This window comes from Adiantum capillus-veneris, chromosome 10, assembly GCF_014529385.1.
Source record: "Adiantum capillus-veneris isolate H3 chromosome 10, ASM1452938v2, whole genome shotgun sequence".
Lineage (NCBI taxonomy): Eukaryota > Viridiplantae > Streptophyta > Polypodiopsida > Polypodiales > Pteridaceae > Adiantum > Adiantum capillus-veneris.
The window spans coordinates 91,475,725-91,496,858 of record NC_140940.1 but is presented as its reverse complement, the minus strand read 5'-3'; the positions used below and the strand labels follow the sequence as shown (position 1 = coordinate 91,496,858).

At 40.9% G+C, this 21,134-nt stretch overlaps 1 pseudogene; it reads left to right on the top strand.

Moving 5' to 3' along the window:
- The first annotated feature begins 17,015 nt into the window (after nt 1-17,015).
- On the top strand, nt 17,016-17,557 carry LOC147449232 (uncharacterized; annotated as a pseudogene).
- Nucleotides 17,558-21,134: the final 3,577 nt, after the last annotated feature.

Genomic DNA, 21,134 nt, shown 5'->3' with positions numbered 1-21,134 from the left:
GTGGCTAGACGGATTTGATAAAGCCCGGGACACGCTATGGCGAACCATAGATGATGAGCGCATATCTGGGATTGTCATGTGCAATCTCGGTGTTGAGAAGAAGATGACGGAAGATCTAGAGGCTAAAATCAACCGATTTTGCATGCTTCACAATCCAGTGATGCAAAAGTGGATTTCACAATATGAGGATGCAAAGCAAGAGCGACAAAGGGCACGAATCGAGTGGAGACGGGGAAGATGACCACCGATGCACTATTCGACGGTTCTGGAGAGCCTACCAACCTTCATGAGCTTAAGATTGTTGCACAACCAATTGAAAAGAGCACAACAATGCGGTGACGAAGTGACTGAGGAAGAGTGGGAGTACTCTCGGGGTTGCGCGACCAAGGTAAGTTTGCAATGTACGACTAGCTAGTGTCATAAAATCTAATATCTAACTAACTCAAATGATTTTCTCATATTAAATTGATCACTTAATGTGGGAGAATAAACGGGAACAAGTGTTAAGATATAGGTATGTGCTTATAGATCTATCTCAACACGGGGCCAATGGTAAAGGGGCCCAAAAGGGAGATGGTCTATCAAAGAGCAAGGCTAACCAATGGAGCATAAGACCTTAGGGTTAGCTTCATTGAAGACCTCCAATAAATGTGTGTAAAAGTCCTTTGACCTTAAGTAAGCTAGGGCTGAGCTTGAGGTGGGAACCCGGCCCAAGCTCGAGGTGCTTGTCATGCTTGAGGTGTTTTTCATGCTTGAGGTGCTTGATTAAGATGCTTGAGGTGCTTGACTGGCTCCATGCTTGAGGTGCTTGACTTGCTGCATGATTAAAGTACTTGAGGTGCCTTGAGAAGCTTGCCTGAGATGCTTGTGGGAACACCCCCTAGTTCAAGTGCTTTGTCATGCTTGGTGAGTAAGGTGCTTGATCACCTAAAAGTCAAAAGCATTCCTACAAGAGGGGGGGCGAGCCCTTTTCCTAGGGGCTAGAGAGAGAACACCCACTCACACACACAAGGGAAGCCCAACTTGAAGAGGCAGCAAGGACACATGTCAGGCCCCTACCCATGTTACCTTCATGTGTTGCTTGAAGCCTATTGGCTAGGCTTCAAAGGGGTCCAATGATAAATTACATGAATTATCTAATTGTTTTAGCATTTATCAAGTCCTCTCTCTCAAAGGGGAAAGGGGGACACTTGTCCCAAGGCTACCCATGTTGCTTGTAATGGCTCTTGCTTGTGATTGGCTAGGCCTGGAGGGGTCCAATGAGCTTCAGGCATGAGCTACAAGGGGGGGTCGACCCAAGCAAGCTAGGGGGATGCCTAGGGGGTATACTCACCCACACACACTCACAAGCACTCTCATTGTGTGATATGCAAAGTGCAAGAGCTCCCTCTCCAAGCAAGTAGAGGTTGAGAGCCTACACCAACACTCTTGGCTATGGAGTGCAAATCCAACCAAGAGCCATGCTTCAATGCTTAAGCTTTCCATATCCTTCTTCTTCATTACTATGCTATTATGTATGCTAGCAACAAGAGTATGATAAGTGAGGAACTAATTCTTTCTCCTACGAAATGTTTCTTCTTCCTCTTCCCTATCCTCATTCCCTGCTAGCTCTCTCCACCTTCGAAGGTGTTTGAGGTCTTGGGACTGAGGCTTGGGATAGTTAAAGCTTTCTTCAAGTTTATGTTATGTTTGTGGTGCATGAAGCCTTCCATCTTCATGGCATCACCTAGGTCACAAGGAACACAAAGACTGTATTGTAACAAGTCTCTCTTTATGGGAGAAATCATAATACAAATGCCTATTGGAGGGGGGACCGGCTCCACATAAATCCGGTCCTCAATTGTTGTCATGTTCTCTAAACTCTCTCTCTTGCAAAAGTATTGTCTATGCCAAGTTAACTAATTGCTATGATTATGTTGCTATCTTCAATTATGTCTACCCGCTATGCTCACAAAATCATTTCTTGAAAGTACTCTCATTAAATTCCGCTATTCTCAAATTGAATAGGCAAATTCCATTACAGCTAGTATCAGAGCATTTGGTTTCTCTTTTCTTGCTTAAGAAGAGAGGTCCTTAAGTAGCCTATAAATGGTTGATGTTGTTAATTATAATAGAGTAAGTGGAACTGGGATCTAATACCGGTTTTGTTAAGGCCACTATGTGGGGGATGGTGCACACCTCGGGAGCTTTGGACTTAATAATGGAGTCTTTTTAGACTTGCCTACGGCTTTACCATTATTGAGCCATAAGAAGTCCGAAAGGAGCTGGCCCTTGGCAACTCTGCTATGTTAGACCTACTCCTCTACTCTCTATAATTAACCACTTTGAGCCGTGGGTGTAGATACTTAAGAGCCAATTTTCAAAGGCTAAGAGGAGTGGCAACTAAGGTTTTGAATTGCCAAATCATACACTAAGTACATACATAAAATTTTGTTAACATGGCTGACAATAATCAAGAGAGTAGAATGAACATTGATAGCTTTGATTTTGCACATGAAGGTGCTAATGATGATGCTCCCATGTTTGTGAATTATCTTGTGACTAGGTTGCAACAAGCTATGGGCAACCCTACCTTGCAAGCCGAAGTTACTCAACAACTTCGTGCCTATGGAATTTCCCTTCCTCTCCAAGAGGAGAGAGAGCTTAGGAGGCCTCTTGAAGAGACCCCCAAAAGAAGACTCTCTCCCATTCGAGAGGAGGAATCCAAAGAGAAAGAAAGCAATGAAAGTCTAAGTTCTTCTGAAGATGTGGCTCCACGAAGAAGGCGGTCTAGACGATTGCCTACTCCTCCCAACAGGAAAAGAGCAACCCATAGTCCTTCTCCTCATCACTCTCAAAGGCAAGAGAGGAAACAAAGGAAGAAAAGGGCTAGGAAGAGGTCACCCTCTTCTCCTTCTTCTTCACCTTCCTTCTCTTCCGATGAAAGTTATGGCTATTCTCCTAGAGAATACAAGAGGGGAGGGCATCGCAAATCATTTCCTGCATGGCGAAGGTCACAAAAGCTAAAGAAGTTCAAGGAGGGAGGAAAGAGTATCTCTTTTCTCACCTACGATGGCACCTTTGGTGCTACCGACAAAGTGTTGGCCTTCATCCAGCAATTTGATGCGGCCTTTGGGAACGAGGACTTCACAGAGTCCTCCAAGCTACGCCATGTAGCTATGCACTTCCAAAAATCAGCTCGTCAATGGTGGGCTAGCCTTCGTGGAAATGGAGAAGCCCCAAAGACATGGAAAACTCTACGAGTTTCCATCATGAAGCAATTTCTTCCAAGCGATACTAAAGATAAAGTTCTTACCGAATGGCGCGGCTTGAAGCTCCTCTCTCATGAGTCTATCAACAAGTATGTAGATAAGTTTTGGGATTTACATCTCAAAGCTACTGTCTTTCAAAAGATAGACTTTGCCGAGCAAAGACAGCAATTCTGTGCGGGATTACCTGAAGAGATGGCCGAATATATCAACTCTCAACGGCCCGGTACTATTACCGAAGTAATCCACCACACCATGGTTGCTTCACGCATCAATTTCCATCAAGGGGCTAGACGTAATGTCAAGCCCATGGAAAACAAAGATAAAAATGATGCAAAGGGGAAATCCAATGCTCAAAATAATTCCCAAGGCACTTCCAACAACAACAACAACAATCGGTCCAAGGAGAAGGGAGTTTACAAAGGTAAAAACAAACTCTCTCCTGAAGAGCTTGAAGCTTTTCGCAAGGACCATAAGTGTTTCAAGTGTGGGGAGCAAGGACATGGCTATCGTTCTTGCCCCAAGAAGAATACTCGCAATGAGACTCCTAGGGCTTCCACCATCGAAGCTCCAAAAGAGGATGCTCATTGCAAAGGATCATCACTCTCCTATGCTTGGGGAAAGGTACGAGAGCATGATGCCTTCATCTTGTTTGACCCTGGCTCTACTCTCAACTTCATATCAATAGAGTTGGCCACCAAGTTGGGCATTCAAGCTTTTGAGATGGGAGATATAGTAACAGCTGATGCAGCTTTCAAGGGACAACAAGCCTCCGTTACTCCCTTGATTGGGAAGTTGAGGCTTCATGTCCAAAGCTATGTCGACAAAGAAGACTTCTTCATCTCTCCCCTCCAACATCAGGATGTTATCCTAGGGGCACCATGGTTTGATCGCATGGCTGCCAACATGAAGTTCCCTGAAAGGAGAATTTACTTCACCTACAGGGGAAAGAACATGTATGTAGATGCTAGTGAGCGTGGTCGCACTATTCCACTTGTAAATCCTCTTTCTTTTGATAAATCAATGAAGAGCTCAGTTTCTGCGTACATGATTTATGTCAAAGAGTCTCTAAAAGCTAATAATGTTTCATCAAATGAAAATGATAGGAATCAAGAAGAGTTAGACTTGTCTACTTTTCTAAAAGGATTCCAAGATGTGTTCATCGATGATATCCCTATGGACCTACCTCCAAAACGAGGGGATGATGACCATCGTATTGAGCTCCTTCCAGGAAGCTCACCGCCTAACAAACCTCCTTATCGAGTCTCACAAGCTCAACAAGAGGAGATCATGAGGCAAGTACAAGAGCTGGTAGACAAAGGGATGGTGAGGCCTAGTTCCTCTCCCTTTTGTTCTCCAGTCCTTTTAGTGCAAACGAAAGATGGTACATACCGTATGTGTGTGGACTATCGAGCACTAAACCATATCACTATTAAAAACAGATTTCCCGTACCTCGGGTAGAAGATCTGTTTGATAAGCTACAAGGCTCTACCTACTTCAGTAGGATTGACCTTAAGAGTGGCTATCATCAAATAAGGATAGTGGATGAGGATATCTTAAAGACCGCGTTTCGCACAACATTTGGTCTTTATGAATATCTAGTCATGCCTTTTGGCTTGACTAATGCACCAGCTACGTTCAATCGTTTGATGGAGAAAATTTTTAGACCATATCAAAAATTCACTGGAGTGTTCTTCGATGATATCATCATCTACTCCAAGTCTTTGGAGGAACATAAGCAACATCTCCAAGTGATTTTTCAAGCCTTGAGGGAGAACAAACCTTTTCTCAACCAAAAGAAAAGTGAATTCTTCCTTCAAGAGATTCAATATCTAGGCCATATTATCTCTCACGATGGTATTCGTATGGATCCATCAAAGTTAGAGGTAATAAAATCATGGCCTAACCCAAGGAATCTACATGAGCTAAGAAGCTTTATTGGTATGTGTGCATACTATAGACGCTTCATAGCAAAATTCTCTCAAGTGGCAGGACCACTACACGACTTAACCAAGAAGAACGTTAAGTTTGTATGGACTGCTAAGGAGCAAAATGCTTTTGAAAAACTCAAAGAGAAGCTTACTTCCCAACCAGTCCTCGTGCTTCCGGATCTCTCAAAGCCCTTTGAGGTCCAATGTGATGCTTGTGGTGATTGCCTTGGAGCGGTTTTGCTTCAAGAAGGGCATGCCATAGCATATGAGAGCCGAAGGCTCAATGGTGATGAACGAGTCTTGGGCATTTATGAGAAAGAGCTTTTAGCTGTTCTACATGCCCTAGACACATGGAAGCACTACCTATTGGGGACTCCATTTATCCTACGAACCGACCACCAAAGTCTCAAGTATTTCATGACGCAAACCAAGCTTTCTGACAAACAAATGAGGTGGGCAAATTTTCTTTCGCAATTTAATTTTCATATTGCTCACATAGCTGGTAAGCACAATCAAGTTGCCGATGCACTTTCACGACGACCAAAAGTTAATGCGGTGTCTATAGCTACTCACAATGATCTATCCTCTATGATAGATGAGTATGCTACTAACCCTGACTTTAGAGACATAATGTCAGTCCTTGCTTTGGGGAAGAAAGAGGAACCATTCACCTTGCAGGATGGTTATCTTCTTCACGGCAATAGGCTATGTGTTACCCATTCCCTTCGTGAGAAGGTTATGTATGAATCCCATGCTCCTCCATATGCAGGGCATAGAGGTATTCAACCTACTCTCCGAGGAGTAGAGACGTATTTCTATTGGCCTACCATGAAAGTGGACATACAAGAGTATGTTTCAAAATGTGTAGTATGCCAAAAGACCAAGTATGATAGAGGGAAGCAACCTGGATTACTCCAGCCATTGCCTATTCCAAATTCACCATGGGAGAGTATATCCATGGATTTCATCTTTGGATTGCCCAAGTCTATCCATGGGAATACAGAAATATGGACAATAGTCGACAGGTTTAGCAAGCAAGCACATTTTATTCCTGTCAAAAAGACTATTAAGGCACATCAAATGGCAACTCTCTTCATATCTCAGATTTTCAAACACCATGGATTACCCACATCCATCGTGTCAGATAGAGATCCTAGAATGACCAGTAATTTCTGGAAAGGTCTCTTTGAAAATCTAGGAACAAGATTGAATTTCTCTTCGGTCTATCACCCACAAACGGATGGCCAAAGTGAGATAGCCAATCTTACGATACTCGATCTACTCAAGACTTATGTTACCGAAGTAGATCAACGCTCACAATGGGAAAAGTATTTACCGCTAGTAGAGTATGCCTACAATAATACTGTACATACTTCTATAGGGCAAAGCACCTTTCGAGATCATAGAAGGAAGACCTAAAAGTCCCTTGCTACTGAAAGTACATGGGAAAATCTTCGCCGCCGATGAGTATAGCCGTGACCTACAAGAATCTTTTCAAAAGATTAGGGAGGCTATAGCCATCTCTCAACAAAGGCAAAAAGCTGCTGCTGATAAGCACAGAAGAGCCTTAATGTTCAAAGAAAATGATTGGGTCTTACTCAAGTTTCCTAAGGCTCGATTAAGGCAAACGACGGGCAAAAATCCTACGGGCCATCAAAAGTATTATGCTAAACTAACAAAAAGATACTATGGTCCTTTCCAAATCTTGAAGCCTATCAATGAGACGGCTTATCAACTCAAGTTGCCCAACCATTGGCTTATACACAATGCCTTTCATGTAAGCTTACTTAAGCCCTACAAAGGAGAGCCACCAATTGAACCAATTATTGAAGACCCTCCCGAAGTTGAAGACCAAGAAGAGGTGCTACAACCCGAAGCTATCCTTCGGCATGAAGACAAGGTACTACGACATGGTAAGATTATCCGACGGTATCTTATTAAGTTCAAAAATTATCCTTTTGAAGATGCTAAATGGATGCAAGGAGTACAACTTAAGGATAGTATGAACCTTGTCAATGCTTACAATGCTACATTAGAGTAAGCAAATGTACAAATTTCTTTTAAATAACTCATGTTTTTGTCTTATATGACTAGTCCTCTTTTTAATTGTGCACAAAATTTAACTAGTATGAATGCTCAGAATCATGTTTGTGATGACGACGTCTCTCAAACACCAAGTAGAATTTGTCACTCTACTTTGGGAGAATAAAATGGACTAAAGAGCAGACATGCTTGCGGCAGCTATGTCTCCCAAGCACCAAATGGATTAGTCATTCATCTTGGAAAGATGTCATAGGGTAAAAAGGGATCCTTTACCCACTAAGTACGATTGACTAATGACTAAGACTTTATCTTTTCTACCTCATAGTCGAGGACGACTATGATTTCAAGAGATAGGTAATGTCATAAAATCTAATATCTAACTAACCCAAATGATTTTCTCATATTAAATTGATCACTTAATGTGGGAGAATAAACGGGAACAAGTGTTAAGATATAGGTATGTGCTTATAGATCTATCTCAACACGGGGCCAATGGTAAAGGGGCCCAAAAGAGGGATGGTCTATCAAAGAGCAAGGCTAACCAATGGAGCATAAGACCTTAGGGTTAGCTTCATTGAAGACCTCCAATAAATGTGTGTAAAAGTCCTTTGACCTTAAGTAAGCTAGGGCTGAGCTTGAGGTGGGAACCCGGCCCAAGCTCGAGGTGCTTGTCATGCTTGAGTTGTTTTTCATGCTTGAGGTGCTTGATTAAGATGCTTGAGGTGCTTGACTGGCTCCATGCTTGAGGTGCTTGACTTGCTGTATGATTAAAGTACGTGAGGTGCCTTGAGAAGCTTGCCTGAGATGCTTGTGGGAACACCCCCTAGTTCAAGTGCTTTGTCATGCTTGGTGAGTAAGGTGCTTGATCACCTAAAAGTCAAAAGCATTCCTACAAGAGGGGGGGCGAGCCCTTTTCCTAGGGGCTAGAGAGAGAACACCCACTCACACACACAAGGGAAGCCCAACTTGAAGAGGCAGCAAGGACACATGTCAGGCCCCTACCCATGTTACCTTCATGTGTTGCTTGAAGCCTATTGGCTAGGCTTCAAAGGGGTCCAATGATAAATTACATGAATTATCTAATTGTTTTAGCATTTATCAAGTCCTCTCTCTCAAAGGGGAAAGGGGGACACTTGTCCCAAGACTACCCATGTTGCTTGTAATGGCTCTTGCTTGTGATTGGCTAGGCCTGGAGGGGTCCAATGAGCTTCAGGCATGAGCTACAAGGGGGGGTCGACCCAAGCAAGCTAGGGGGATGCCTAGGGGGTATACTCACCCACACACACTCACAAGCACTCTCATTGTGTGATATGCAAAGTGCAAGAGCTCCCTCTCCAAGCAAGTAGAGGTTGAGAGCCTACACCAACACTCTTGGCTATGGAGTGCAAATCCAACCATGAGCCATGCTTCAATGCTTAAGCTTGCCATATCCTTCTTCTTCATTACTATGCTATTATGTATGCTAGCAACAAGAGTATGATAAGTGAGGAACTAATTCTTTCTCCTACGAAATGTTTCTTCTTCCTCTTCCCTATCCTCATTCCCTGCTAGCTCTCTCCACCTTCGAAGGTGTTTGAGGTCTTGGGACTGAGGCTTGGGATAGTTAAAGCTTTCTTCAAGTTTATGTTATGTTTGTGGTGCATGAAGCCTTCCATCTTCATGTCATCACCTAGGTCACAAGGAACACAAAGACTGTATTGTAACAAGTCTCTCTTTATGGGAGAAATCATAATACAAATGCCTATTGGAGGGGGGACCGGCTCCACATAAATCCGGTCCTCAATTGTTGTCATGTTCTCTAAACTCTCTCTCTTGCAAAAGTATTGTCTATGCCAAGTTAACTAATTGCTATGATTATGTTGCTATCTTCAATTATGTCTACCCGCTATGCTCACAAAATCATTTCTTGAAAGTACTCTCATTAAATTCCGCTATTCTCAAATTGAATAGGCAAATTCCATTACAGCTAGTGACTTTATTTCTAAACGTTTGAACGGCCACTCATAATCTTTTTTCGTTGTAGTATAAGTCATACACAGCAGCATGGTGTAAAGGTCGACATTTTAGGGTGGAACGAATCGACAAAAAGCATTTTACTCAAGATTGTGGAATCATGGCAAAATTTGAAGAGTCTAGTCGACGACGTTCCTCTGATGCAGATCCTGTGGTGGCGGAACTCACTTACTTCGGCACGCTGCAAGAGATTTTGAGGATCGATTACAGAGGATTTTTTGTCGACTTGTTCGACGTGCAATGGTTCAAGATAATCATGGAGGGTCGCAACGCTACTGTGCGTAGAGGAGAGTCTGGTTTTCTTGAGGTGGATTCTACTAAGAAATGGACTGACCTAAGAGACACTTTCGTACTACCAGAGCATTGTGAACAAGTAAGTATGTAAATAGTTAACATCCCCCTTTTACAAGTTATGTGCTTGAAAGCTCTCATGTAAGTTATGTGGCTCTGGCGTAATATTTCATCCTACAAAGTCTACATCAAACTGGTGGTACGTCATAGAGGTAGCCCCTCGCAGTGCAAGGACGTATGAAGGCTACCATGTGCCAATCACAACGGCATCAATGGAGGAGATCAGAGAAGATGCTCAATCAGAAGCCGCTGCGGTGGTGCCAGACGAGCATCAAGATGCTACTACTCTATATTGGGTGCATGCAGAGGAGCTACAAAATGAAACAGAGGATATGTGTTTAAACGGAGAGCTCTATATAGATATAGGAAGTTATGCTGAGTTATGCGAGGATGAGAGAGAGATATCTTAAAGCCACAAATATTGTATTTGAACAATTTTGCTCCGTGTTGTAAAAGCTCTGGCTCTCTAAGTACCTTCCATGGTGTATAACGCTCTTTTCTACTCGCGCTCACATCTTTTGATTGAAAATTCTGATTTTTCGACTTGCCTCTTCTATCACTCAATTCATTGCGTCATTGTATTTATATGCGTCATTACGTCATTGTATTTAATGGTCTTTGCGTCATTGTCTACTCTATTCATTCAATATTAAGTTTAAATATTCATGTGTTTAATGCAGGTATGGATGATGAGGAGTTTCTTTCTTCTTTGTCACCGCAGCAGAGACAGTGGTACATGGAGCGTCATCGCTCTGGCGCATCATCGCGCGTTCCTACTCCATCCGCATCTCCCTCTATTTCAGAGCATTCGGCGCGCTCCGAAGCTTCGGCGTCGACGAGACGAGCTTCACACTCGTCTAAACACCGGCGCTCTAGTGGTGGCGATGGCGGTTGTTGTGGGGATTCCACCACCGATGCCTCCACACCGCCTCGTGTTCGACGAGGCTCTTTACCCTCCCCTTCTTTGCCCGCCCCCACACCAGCCACAGCATCGCCATCTACGCCAGGTTTTGCATGGCTGACTGTTCCTAGCAGCTACACACCTCTACCTACTCCGCCAGGGGCCACCCCACTCGACACTCCTCGCTTCGGGGCCCAGACGCCGGTGGAGACACCTGACGTCCGTACCCCCATCGACACGCCGCTAGAGACCCCTGCCGGGACACCCAGGTTCACGCGTCACCGGCTAGAGGGCTTGCCTTACTCCGTCGACTTCAGCGGCGGCATCATCATGGATGATGACAGCAAGAAGGTGATCTCGCGCATGCGTGGTCTTTGCTCTCAGCTGTTTAGACACTACATACTAAACAAATGGAGTGAAGTACCAAGTGATTTAAAAAACAGAGTCATCAGCATACTTCATGATGAGTTTCCCGTTCCAACACGGGATCAACGCTTCAATGAAGACCTGATGAAGATTCGAATGCGCGAATACTGCAAACACAAGCGTTCCGAAGTGCAAAAAGCAATCAAGCATGGGTGGAACAGGCCAGATTGGCTGGCCAAAGAAGATTGGAAGAATGCGAAGAAAGCAGCGCGCGAAAATCCCGACAAGTGGAAGCAACAAAAGGATGCAGCCAGAGCGAGAGTAGAGGCAGGGAGCTCGCACCACTTGAGGAGCGGTGGATGGGCATCATTTGAGGCCGATTTTGTAAGTGTTTTCGCATTGCTCTTTATGTTCGATAGTTTAGGGTTTATGAGTTTTTTAATTCTAACATAATGAATTCTTTGTATGTTTTGACAGTGGTCGATGACAGGACGTGATCCCACACCGTACGAGCGCGAGTACGCAGGCAGGAAGGGCTTAAACGCCCTGATGGACATTCTTAGTTCTCGCGGCGGCATGGTTAATATTAGGGTTTACTCTTTTCTATTTTTTGTATTGTTTAATAAATGTCGTTATATGTTTATACTTACTGAAAGCTGTTTTATTGTCTTTTTTTGCAGAATCCGACTGATACGCCGCTTGGACGCGATGAGACGTCTGACTAGACGAGGTCAGTTTAGCCGTAGCTAGATAGCATTAGTTTAGGGTTTCTCATAGCTTATGTATCATGAGACGGATTTTATACGTCTTTTTGAACCATGTATATTATTACATTTGTCACCGCAGTTCATTTTGCCAATCAATTCTTTATGCCTATGATGTTGTACAATTGTCATTATTACATTTGCCAATCAATTCATTTTGCCTATGATTTGTACAATTGTCAATTTTACGCTTGTCAATTTTGCAAACAATGCATCTTGTGGGTGACTATTTTGGGTCTATTATCTACCCTTGCACTTTTTTTAAAAAGTGAATCAAGTACAATATGGTTGATGGGTGGCAGGGCATTCAATGTCCTGTCACCAAAAACAAATTTCTCTCGGGCGTCGCTAGTTATGGCTCTGTAGCGTCGCTATGAGCGTTGCTATAGACTTCTGTGTAAACGTCGCTATAACCGTCGCTATGACCATCGCTATGAGCGTCTCTATATAGTGACGCTTATAGCGACGTATATAACGACGATCATAGCGACGATTATAGTGACGCTCTCGTAGCGACGCTATTAACGACGCCGGAAGTTATAAAAACCCAGTGTATTTCCGTCGCTAACAGTGTCACAAGAGCACACAACCTCTTGTAGTGTTTCCCTAACACTGGATAGGGAGGTGCAATATAGAGCCATGAGGTGCAATATAGAGCCATGCAAAGCTCATTGTCTTTACATGAATCTTTTCAACATCTTTCTAATTCTAAGTCTTTCATGGTGCTATTCATGATATGAATAGATAGGGAGGTGCAATATAGAGCCAGGGAAAGATCATTGTCTACACATGAATCTTTTCTTTTCAAAAGCTTTCTAACTCTACTCCTTTCACGGTGCTATTCGTGATAATATTTTCTAGCTTTGCTAGGTAAAAGTAGTTATATATCTATAATCAGTATTTAAAATGGCCTCCTTGTATTAAAGATAATGATTTGTTTTTCCACTCTTGATCTTGCTATTTATTTATTGTTAACTCGGGTTTAGGGTACCCCCAACGCATACGAAGAGTACTAATGATGATGACAACCCCCCCCGGCCCTCTTTCTCTGGCCCCCATTTCCTCCAAAAAAAAAAAGAAGGTGAGGACTCAGATGGCCTGTTGAAGGTAAGGGGGGAGGAAAGATTTATCGAAAGCAGGTCTTAATCATTGTTGCAGTTGTATTGTTTTAATATAAAATCGTATTGTCCATATACACACACAATTACAAACTAGCGGTTCTAGAATGGCTTACTGTTCGATTTGATCCCCACCATTGTCTTCATCGACGGATTATGCTATAAACGCCCTACCTAATGTTTTGTTATTTAAGGACTTCTTCTTTAATGCCTTCATAAAAAAAGGTAGGTTTAATAAACATAAGTACATAAATATATATGTGTGTATATATATTTATGTATGTATGTATATGTGTATATAATGTATGTATAGAATTTACTAGAATTATGTACGGTGAAGCTTCACTTTAGCATTCTTTTTTTTTTTGCTGGCAAAACTCACAATTGTGAGTGAATCATATTGATCAACCCAAAAAATTACAAGGTCTTGTCATGCTCGTGTTGAACCATGACGTCATCCAGGGACCATAATTACATCGATTATTAGGGCAGCCACCCCTACCAACTCGCCCCCTTATCCTTAATACACAAGGTCCATTATCCTGTTCTTTTGAAATCTTTTAATTACTGATGGCCAAGATTTTCCCCCGTCCTAGGTATTCAATCTTCACTTTAGCATTCTAAAAGAATAGAATGCAAGAGAAGTCAAGCCATATGAGGATGCGGAATGAAAGGTGAAATAAAAAGATCTATTTAATATTATAAAATTTAAATAACATTTAAGGTAAGTCTCAATCAAGCCATTTTTTTATTTTCTTCTAGTCGCTACTCGTAAATGGCTTATATATCATGAAGAGGCCCAATAATAAGGTAAATGGTGCACATTGCACATCACTATTTTGAAACAAAATAAAACAAAATGGAAGTATAATAAAAAGACACATTAAAAATCAAAACAAAAGAAAATTTTTATGCTTTCAAATAAGCATAGAAAATAATAAAACAATTTAGTGAACTGAATTTTTTTGAAATTTTCAAATGAGAGAATCGTTTATCAATACCTTAGTGTTTGAGATAGGTGTGTTTGAGCTTAGGCTTAAGCTGATTGAAAATCGAGATTAGCCAGTTGCAAAGGATCATAAAAGGGGGAAAACCAAAAAAATATACTAGAAAATAGTTCGAATATTTTGCGAATTTAAAAACTTTTACTAGTAGTTTCAGTTTATATTTGTATAAGAAGGATCCTTGCCGCTTACACAAAAAGACTTTCCCGAAGACTACATCATAAGATCAAACTCCTATGAATATTTTGTTTAATGTTTTGATCTCTAAAGTCATTTTCAAGCAACTTTGGAGAATAGCTTTCTATTCCAAAGTTTTATCTTTCTATTCAGAAGAATTTTGAAGGGCCTGAATCCCCTGGGGAGAGTTGTCTCTCAAAGAAGATGTAAAGAAACAATTGAAGAGATAACAAAGTTATTTTACAAAGACCCTTGCCATGTGGCACTCATGTAACCAAAGAATCCAATGGGCTCAGTGTTGCAACAACCTTGCACAATGAACCCTATAGCCTTCCACATGCCAAAAAAACCCATTGCTAAGAAAAAATCATTTTTTTAGCCATAATCTTTAGGGCCAAATTGATAAGACATTGCCAAAATCTAAGATATTTATCTAGATTTATAGATAAAATGTTGGGACCTTAGTCAAGTTAACTTTTCGTTGCAACAAAACATGCAAATCATAGCTGGTCTCTTTTTTCCGCCCCTCTCAAGGCCTTAGCCCCCCCCCCCCCCCCCCCCCCCCCCCACCAAAAAGGTGAAGGTCGTCCAATTTTCATTGTGAGACAAGGATCTCTAAGGACCTTAAAAGTCCAATTTCCATTGTGGGACAAGTGTCTCTAAGGACCTTAAAAGTCTTTGTCAATTAGGTTGCACCCTTCTTTTTAACATGAATCTAGAAAGATCCCTTGGTCTAAGAGAAAGGCAAAAGGAAAGGAAAAACATTTCCTTTATTGATTCGATAAGCTAAGTTAGTGAAGGAGTGCTCAAAGTTGAAGCAAAAGTAAAGAGAGGATAATTGAAATGCCTAGTTGGAGTGAGTCACCAAGGCAAGTCATGGGTTGCCAAGTAGGAAAGAGTTGACCTTGTGCGCATGCCTAATGATTGCAACTTTGTACGCATTGTCGACTAGCTTAGGTCGTTGATTTGTGTTGATTAGAGGTGCAGGTAATGAGATGATATATGTGCGAAAAGCACAAGGAGTAAGATAGATGGTAGGTGGAGCTGGCGCACGATGGAGACAAGGAGTGCCATTTATCGTGCGAGGGATAGGAGAGAGGGGAGCCAATATTTTTTAAAAGGAAAAATTACAAAAAAAACTCCTCTAATTTGTGGAAATTCCCAATATACTCTTCACATTTCAAAAAATCCCAAAATACCTTTATACCTATTTTTGGTTGGATTCTTCAAGATTTTCTAATCTCTAAAGGCATTTACCATGCATTAATGCACGAGGCTAATTGGTGTAGCCCCCTCAGCAAATTATGGAAGAGGCACTGAACAAAAAAACAGTGGGAGGGAGTCATGGAGAACATCTGGAAGCCAAGATGGCCCCAGTATATGAATATATTGTGGAAAGTGATGTGGGGTGCTCTTCCTACGGGCTAAAAAGGTACAAGAAAGAGGCATCGAGTCTAATCGTTGCTCGCGGTGCAAAATAGCCAATGAAGACCTAGCCCACCTTTTCATGGGATGCCAGGCAATCAGGGGCATGGCTGGGAAAATATGCGAGTGGATTCAAAGGACATGGAAAATTAAGTTCTTCAAGAATGATTTGTTCTTTGGTAGTAATCTTTATTCTTATTTGTTTGACAACTGAAATCCGTTTTTGAGTGCTTAGCACGTAATTTGTCACAAATTACCTTGGCAAAAAGGGCAATTGGGTGGAAGCATGAGTGGGTGGACACAATAACTGTGTCCGGGACATCACTTTTAAGAGAGTGAGGAAGCTAGTAAGCTCGTCATTTGAAACATTAAAATCTATTTTTTGGAACTACTATTTTTTAAAACGTGGTCAGACTCACGAAGTACAATTACATTATGGCAAGTGAATTTTTTGAACGTGGTGACGTAACGACCATCCCGCACTCTGCAGCGTTTGTGTTCTCGCAGCTATGGAACACTGCTCTGTGTGTGTGTGTGTGTGTGTGTGTGTGTGTGTGTGTGTGTGTGTGTGTGTGTGTGTGTGTGTGTGTGTGTGTGTGTGTGTGTGTGTGTGCAGCTCTTTCTGTATTGCTCTCTCACTCCCTCCAAGCATCTTTCTTCTTCTTTGTAGGTGAGTAGAACTCATGGTGGAAGTTGCATCTTTGGAAGGGGAGGATAAGGAGCAGGTGCCTTGCCATTATATCTGTTTCTCTCCCTCTCTTTTTAAATGTTGTCCTTTGGGTAGGTTTGTTTTAAATGCACTTGTTATGTTTGGGGTGGGAGTGAGGGCAGAATTCAAGGAGATATGTACATATGGTCAGTCACACAATCTGTAGTCTCTAACTTATTCATAGTTGTTGCCTTGTATTGTAAACTCTGGAGAGGTATGTACATATGGTTAGTCACACGACTGGTGGTTATTATCTACACGACCAAGGATATTATGATTGTCTTTAATTTATCTACGGTTGTTACATTGTATTGTATTGCTGGGAAGGAGGCACTCAATGTAGATAGTAAGCATAGAACACCACATGGTGGTCTAGAGCAACATTCATGACATCAACACGATGAAATGACACAAATAGTTGTATAAGTGAGAATCCTTTAGATGTCAGTTTCTCTGTTTGAAGTTCCCATTCCCTGCATTCCTCGTGACGATTTGATTCTGGCAATACGTGCTGTTTATGTCATGATAGCTCATTATTTCATCCGAACATTTTTTGGGTTCCTACTGCTTTTGCAGCACTTTTTTCCGTGAATCTGAAGATGCCTTGGTGGGTTGTTGCCCTAAAGTATCTTTTTTTATTATGATTGCACTATCTAAAGCTCCTTGTAGCTTAGATGATGATTGTAAATAAGTCACTGTGTTATGTTTTTTATGGTTGGTTCATTAGGACTTGAAGCAGGCAATGGTAATTAGGGAATATGAAGCTTTCCGCAAGAGAGAACAAAGAGCCCGATTGAAGAGAAGAGAAGATGTAGGTTTGGTTGTTGAAAGAGAAGGGAATGAAGCAGTCAAAGGAATAGAAGACTTAACAAAGGCACAGGGCTGTGCAAAAATCGTCAAGAATGAAAAAAGAGCAAAGATAACGAAAGGGATTTCACGATATGTACTTCAAAGCACAAGTGGAATGAACATGGACACCAAGAAATACATCTTCAATCGGATGATTCAACACCCTTCACTGAAAGATATCTAGAACGACAAAGCATCAACACCCTGTTTTGCAGATACACTGATAGGAAATATTCGGAACACACTTCAAGACTTGAAGAGGCCACAAAGTGAAGATAAGATGCTCCTCAAGAGGTCTACCATGATGATGCTTCTGAACTCAAAAAACCCAGAGGAGGCACAAGGACTTAATGTTAATGTGTTGTCTCCAAGCTACTTTCTATTCATAGAAGGAACTTGTATGGAGCCAAGAATCGGCTACTCCAACAAACTGAGAAGACCACTTTTTCCCTTGCCACATGTCATCGGAGTCTTCAAAAAAGTCGCATACCTGAAGAGATAAAGGAGCTAATAGTCAACTTTTGGATGCTTGAGACTCGTGTATCCCCCAACAAAAAAGACATATGTCGAAAAAGAATTGGTCGGAAGGAGTATATCGAACATCCCATCCATTTATTGGAAGTATCACAGGCATGGAAGAAAGTGTATGCCATGTAGTGGCTTGTTGTATTTGTTAGATACTCTTGCCGGGTAGAAGCTTTTCAATTGCACAACTATTTGAATTACTTACATAACTATTACCAGGGTTTAGCTGCCAATTATTGACCATTCTCTATCTGTTTTGCTGCCAATTATGTGTTTCATGGCTATTCGTTATAGTTATTCTTTGGCAATGGCTAGTTAATAGCTGTCAAATTTTGGTTGGTAGCTATCCGTGTTTTATAGATAAATCTTGCTACACTAATAGCTATCAAATGCAGTTTACTTCATAGCCACCCACTAGCTATGTTGTACCATCTTATAACTAGTCAAATATATGTCGTAGTTGTTCACTATATTGGCCAGTTGATAGCCGTCAAAGTTTGACCAGTAGCTATGTGTTGTTACATAACTTCTGCCATGCTATCTAATTGGTATTGATATTGATAGCCAATAATGACTATTTTTGTAATTACCTACTTGTTGATAGTGATAGATACTAATAACTGTTCTGTTATTAGCAGTAGTGTAATAGCTATTGATCAGGTATTTGCCTTAGGTGAAACTATTTTATAGCTAGTGATTTCTATAAAATATCTCTTGATAGCAATTGATAGTTGTTCATGGCTTGTGATTGCTATTTCATAGCCAAAATTTTCTTTTTAATAGGTAATCAATAGATATTTTATAGCTAGTTAATGACATTCTATAGCTAGTGATGACTATTGATAGCTAATAATCAAGTATTTTCTTCACGATGAGGTATTTCATAGCTAGTCAGAGCTATTTGATAGCTATTCATGGCTAGTGATTGCTATTTGAAAGATATTTTATATGTAGTAATTGCTATTTGATAGCTATTGGTAGCTCTTTGATAGCTATCGATAGCTGTTTTATATGTAGTAATTGCCATTTTATAGCTAGTGATCGCTATCAATAGCTAATAATCAAGTATTTTCTTTAGTTAAAGCTATTTCATAGCTAGTGATTGTTGTTTGATAGCTATGCATAGCTAGTGCTTCTTGTTTCATAGCTATTGATAGCTATTTGATAGATATCTCATAGCTAGTGTTTGCTGCTATTTCATAGCCAAAGCTATTCCATAGCTAGTGATTGCTACATGATAGCTACTAGAATAGCTCTTTGATAACTACAATAGCTAATGATAGCTATTTCATAGCTAGTGTTTACTATTTGATAGCTATTTTATAGATAGTAATTGCTGTGAGATAGCTATTGATGTTCATAACTACTATTTGATAGCTATTAATAGCTCTTTGGTAGCTCTTAGGTAATTGCTATTTGATAGCTTTTCCCACCTAGTGGTTGTTTCATAGCTATCGACTACTATTGGATAGCTATTGATAGCTAGCTATTGGCAGTTATTCATAGATAGTGATTGTTTTATAGCTATTGTTAGTTTTTTCATAGATATCTCATAGCTAGTGTTTTCTATTTCATAGCCAAGGCTACTTTATCGCTAATGATTGCTACTCTGATAGCTAATAATAGCTCTTTGATAACTATAATAGCTTTTCATAGCTAGTGATTGCTATTTCATAGCTAGTGTTTAGTGATTGCTATGTGGTTTCTATTGGTAGCTCTTTGATAGCTATTGTCAGATCTTTAATAGTTGTTTATAGCTGGTGATAGCTACCTCTCAACCATTGATAGCGGTTCTTAGATATTTCATAGCTAGTTATAGCTATTGATTTTGATAACTGCCATTTGATAGCTATTGGTAGCTCTCTGATAGCTATTGATATTAATAGCTATTGATAGTGAATGATCAGTATTTTCTTTAGGTGAAAGGTAATTTATAGTTAGTGATTGTATATGAAAGCTACTAGTAGATGTTTGATAGCTTTTGATAGCTATTTATAGCTAGTGATTTCTACTTTATGGGTATTTGATAGATAATGATAGATTTTTTCTATAGATATTTATAGCTAGTGATTTTTATTCATAGCTTTTGATAGCTATTAATAGCTATAGCTTACTATTGATAGCTATTGGGTAGCTTTGACACATGATTTCTTCGTCATTCAAGCTTTCTTGTTGTGGAATGCAGACTGAGCTCTACCAACGTTTCAAGGATGCCAATCCGGATGTAGCAATCTAGCTTCGTGCTTTTGAATCAGAGAAGCCCTACTTTGTGCGAAAGATAAAGGATAGGTTGACATGTTGTTGTATTTACCATGTGAAAATTTCATATTTGAAGGAGGCTGTGAATCATATGCGTAGTCATGCATTTGGAATGCATGGTGGGTTGTGCAAATGTGCATGCGCTGTGTGCAATGATTCATCACTTGCAACAACATGTGTTGCTACAAAGTACAGTGTGAAGAGCATTTCAAAGCTTATAGATTCTCTATTGTGTCCCAAGCAAGTTGGATCTACCTACCATGGTCTAAAATGCCACATGGGTCAATGTACAAAATGTGAGGCAGAGAAATTTGTATGCCGTCCCACAGGAACTGCTAAAGGATGCAAGAACCATCAAGTCAAAGTATTTAAGGATGTGGAAACAGGAAAATGTGAAGGTGGAAAGAAGAAGAAAAGGAAGGAACTTATATGCGAGGAGATGATCACTGCTGATTTGCTACAGGTATTCAAAAAAGATCTCCAATTTTTCATCAAACATGACTTTGTGTATCGATGGCAGGCTAAACAGTTCAAAGTGTGCATCACGCATTTTCCTGAAGATGTTGTTGTATCTGTGGTGGATTTTGCTGAGAATTATTCATTCAAGGAGCAGAATGAGATCCAGTCGATGCATTGGTATTCCATTTAGATCACCATTTTTGTACACATTACCTACTATCGTGTTGGACTTGAGATAAAAAAGACTTTGCACTTTTTCATTTTTGATGATAAAAATCACGACACTTTGTTTGTCCAACACTGCTTTATGCTACATTGGCAATGGATAAAAGATACAGGCTTGGATGTTAGCCAACACTGGGTTTGGTTAGATGGGGCAGCATCACAGTTCAAGGCAAAAAGGCCTTTCTATTTTGTTGGTAGATATGCTGCTTTGACAGGGAAAGTGATGGTGTGGAACTTATTTGGAAGTGGCCACGGGAAAGGAGAACATGATGGGGTAGGAGCAATTGTGAAAAGGGCACTTACACACGAGCAACTGAAGAGCAATGGAGCTACGCTCAAATGTGCAGCTGATGTTGTGCAATTTCTTTGCCAGCATTTGTCTGATGGGTCCATTGCTCGCTACCCTTCCAAGCATAGGCAGGTAGAGCATGTGTTTTGGGAGGTCAAGCTTGGAGAAGTGTCCCGGGAGAACAGATGGAATTGTGAAGCTATCCCTAATGCACGCTCCATACATTCTGTTCGGGGCTACTCAAAACAAGATGGATCCTCCATCGCACACAGGCAACTATCTTGGTATTGTAGTGCATGCATGCACGCACACATGCAACTATCTTGGTATTGTAGTGCATGCATGCACAACCAGTGGAAGAATTGCAGCAACAAAACACACGTGTCTAGCTGGAGTTTCCACAAAATCGCTCAAAGTGATGGTGGAAATAGTGATGACGAATCTAAGGAGCCTATCTATGAAGGGCACTATGAAGCA